Source organism: Triticum dicoccoides, chromosome 5B (assembly GCF_002162155.2).
Source record: "Triticum dicoccoides isolate Atlit2015 ecotype Zavitan chromosome 5B, WEW_v2.0, whole genome shotgun sequence".
NCBI classification, from domain to species: Eukaryota; Viridiplantae; Streptophyta; class Magnoliopsida; order Poales; family Poaceae; genus Triticum; species Triticum dicoccoides.
The window spans coordinates 550,357,965-550,362,251 of record NC_041389.1 but is presented as its reverse complement, the minus strand read 5'-3'; positions in this window follow the sequence as shown (position 1 = coordinate 550,362,251).

Here is a 4,287-nt window from a genome sequence, read left to right as displayed (position 1 = left end):
AATTATGGCACGCCGAACATTTTTTATGGCAAATTGCTTGTCAGGCATGTGACACGTAATTTGTCATAAACACTTTCGATTTGCCATACTTAAAAATCTGACGTCATATTAGCATTTATGTTTTCCTGTTCATAACACTAAACTTCGAACAGTGACCGAAGAAATACTGATGAGAGGATAGACAAGAAGTTGGATAGCTGGCGGTACAAATTCCTTGGATGGTAAATTGGTTCTATTGTAGTCCAGCTTAAACAATATTCCATGCTCATATTGTATGATATCTCTGTTTGAAATTCCTGAAACAGCTTTACGGTGGCAAGGTAGCAAAAATTATCTCATAGATATCTGGTTAGTTGGTCGTCCGTGTTGCCACCCTATAGGCAGGGTGTCCTATGGATTATAGATCTAGAGGTCAGGAATGATCAACTATTGCTGATGTAAAAGTCAAACCTGATCCATCACATTCTATGCATGTTCTACCTACAAACCCTGATGGGCTACCCCGGCCATACGAGCCATCTGAGCGCGCGAGCGATCTATGGCCGCCCGATCTTTTTACTTTGGTTGCTTAGCTGCTTGGCCGTTCATCCATTTTCCACACACGCGCTTGAGCTGATGCTGGATGACTAGTGGGTCGTTCTCCTATGGTGCAAAGGGATAGTGGCTAGCTGGTTTTTCTCTGGTTTGATGTACGCGAACTAGGAGGTGTGGGTAGATCGCGTTGAGTGTGGTGAAAACCCTAGCACCGATACCTCTCGTCCTTGACGCATGCTCTCCACCACCATTGCTCCTTCTCCTCCTCGCTTCTCTGCTCCTCCGCTCTCGAAACCTGAATGCATGGTTGCCGCCGCCTCAGCTTTCTCTATCTTCCCGTAGGACAACACCCTCACTTTCTCCATTCATCGAGCCATCCCCGGAGTTAGGCCTCCATTTTTGTGTGATTAAGCCTCCTTCTTTTTAATGTGTTTTTACACTAGAGGTTACACGGTCGATTGCTTTTTTGTGTGCATCACTTGAATTGGGTTGAGCTGTTCTCGCACGTAACACACCTAGGAATGGATCCAAAGGCAGCACACATGAATGATTCACCCCTTGCAGGTGGGCCCACCAGAGACCCCTAAAGCCCCGATGCAACATGAGCCAATACTCCTAGGGAGCTTAGAATCTTAGAAGATATGAACGAAAGTGACAGGGATGCATGCCAATTAGGCGGGTCATTAAGTTGTCTTTTGGTCTGCAAACTTAATTGGACTATAATTCCTTTGAAGCAAACTTAATTGGACTATAATTCCTTTGAAGCAAACTTAATTGGACTAATCTCGCATGAGATAATCAAACAGATAAGCTAATGTGGTAGCTTAGGTACTGTATCTGTAAGGAGATTAAGGTCACTAATTCTACATGATAAGTGTACACCATCCTCGACACCTTGGTATCGTAAGTTCATGCCACGTTGTCAGTTTGCATCATTCATTATGCAGAATAAATTTAGTCAATCTTATACCCTTTGGTATTGTCAAGTTCATGTCATGTTTTCAGTTTACATCATTCATTCTTCCATGGTGCCTCTCATTGTATACTTGGTTCATGATATATTGGCCCATGAAGGCGCCCGCCTCATCATGCACAATGGATAGTTGCTTCATCAGCAGCCTCGTTCTCCTCCCCACAAGTCTGCAACCCTTTGTCAATCACATCTTAATTCAAACTCCATCTTTGCCCCTCCTCCAGCTTAACGGTGATGCAGCCGGTGTAGCCCAACAACTTGGCCAAGGCGCTGACATGCTGGACTCAGGGAAGAGGGTGCCGGGCAGGAGCCCAGTCTTGAAGAGTCAGATGAATTGCTTGGTGAATTAGTAGATGCCCTCATTGCAGTACACGAGGACTACAGTTGGCAGTGGGAGGGGATCAGAGGGAGTTGACATCCTGGACGAACTTGCCGAGGTGGAAGGCGGCCGAGGATCGACTAAAAGGACTTGAGGCGAGCGGATTCAAACCAAATTTAAATTAGATAAAATTATTCAATGGCCATGAATTTTGATAGATCAAAATCCAAAAGAATGTTTAATCTCCTGAAATTTGGATATTTCAGTGAGATCTAGAATTTTTAGTTAGCAAAATTTCCATGGTGCAACTTGCACTTTTTCATGAAGTTGAGGTTTTGTGAAAGAAAGTGTAATTTACATTTCTCATTATGCAAAACTAGGACTCCCCCCTCTCACCATCCTGGATCGTGATCATTGTTGGATCGTCTCCATCTTGGCCAGCCACAATGGCCGGCACTGGTAGACGAGATAGCCTTCGTGACGCTGCTCAACCAATTCACATGCGTCACCATCGCGCTCCCACCGGCCAACAACAAGCTCGGGGCGGCCTACATTATTAGATCACTGTACATGGACATCGACAGACAGTAGGTCATCTGTTCCTTTTCCAAGGAGCATGGTATTATGCTAAGCGAGATGCTGGAGCTATTGTCCACACTGACTCGACATACTACATCTAATGGTGGTCCCACCAGCATAGCCGTCTTTACACAGTCAGCTGAGTCGCGTAGCAGGAGCTTCTGGCAAAGGTGTGTAGGAGGTTGCATGCCATATCAGCGATGCACTTGGAGCCATGCCTGGAGCTTCGAAAGCACCCCTTAACACCTTATTCAATAGAACATTCGCTTACTCTATACAACGAAATCGAGTTGTACTCCACCCCGAACCAAACACCGACACCGCACCCCAACCGAACTGCAGAAACCAGGGGGAAAATCCAGCACCCAACCCACTTCCCACTACTCTTCTCCGTGATTCCCCCCACCTCAACCCCAACCCCCCATTATCCCTGCCCATGGTCTTCCTCCCCCAGGTAACCTTCCCCATGATACACCAGCTGTGTCGCCCTTCTCTACCTCCCACCACGTAGGCGTCCTCCCCGCCATTGGATCTGCGGGCCATGGTCCCGAAGCCTTCCTATGACGCCGACTTCACACGACACCCGCAATACACACCGCCTCGGTGCTACATGAGCACCTGAGCCATGCACGCCACCCTACTACCACCAGTGCCTCCTGCCGTCGTGGATCTTGCCACTCCTCTGTGACTAGTTTCCTTCCAGGTGCCACCACGTCCCGATTGCGTACTATTGCACCCAACTTACATCGATCCCATCCCATGCAAATCTCATGACAGCCGCTTCCAGACCGAAGCTAGCTATTCGATTCCGACACCTCCTGCATTCCGATTTGCTACAAGATCTACCGGCACCACAACCACCCCGTCGCATTGCCTTGACCCCCATAGCAACCAGTCGCCCCACCCCTCTGGTTTCCTCTCCGGACAGCAGCGCCGCCACCACTCCACCTTCCTCTTCCTCCGCTTTCCTCTCAAGGAAATGACGTAGTTCGCCAGAGCAACCCCCGCTGCTCTCTCATCCCCGATACACAGATCACAGGCATCACAACTATCCGCTTTGCTTTTCCCCTCTTTTGTTTGTCCCCTGTTTTATTAATGGTTGTTGATTGAGGAGAAGAGAGAGTCGTGGTAAAGAAGGAAAGACCATGCTGCCATTGCGAAGTCACAAGTGAGCTCCTCTTCTTGAAAAAAAAATTCTAAAATTTCCCCTTTTTCCCTGTTTGCTTCTCCGCAAGTTGTGCATCTGGGAAGCAGATGAAATATCTCGGAACTAGGGTTCCAGATCTTGCTTCTTAGTCGAGTTTTACGCAGGTTTGTTGCTGGTGGATAATATCTCGTAGAGCAACAAACAAAGAAGGGGGGGCGGATTTATATTTGTTCAAGAAGAGGAGCTCACTTGTGACTCCGCAATGGTAGCAAGGCCCTTCCTTATTTACCATAGGAGGCACCCAATCTTTGAAGCTGCTCAACCAATTCATGTGCGGCACCATCACGCTCCCGTCAGCCAACAAGAAACTCTGGGAGGCCTACATTAGATCATTATACATGGACGTCGACGGACAGTGATCGTCCATTCCTTTGCCAAGGACCTTTCTATTATGGTAGGCGATATGCGGGGCATGCTATTTGGCTACATCGTGTTGTCCTCACATTCGTTCTCTGGGAACTACATGGCCACGACGCAGCTCGCTTTATCTTACAGTGTCGCCTTCTGGGCGTCGGGGTGGACATAGTGTAGACGTTGTTCCACGAAGACCTAAATAGCCGCATCAGGTCGGTCATTCCTGGCGATCGGACAAGTCGTTGTGGTCTCCATCTATTACCTTGTCGGTGCTACTTGGAGTCTCTGGCCGTTGCAGAAATGCCTCCGTCCACTAGGACA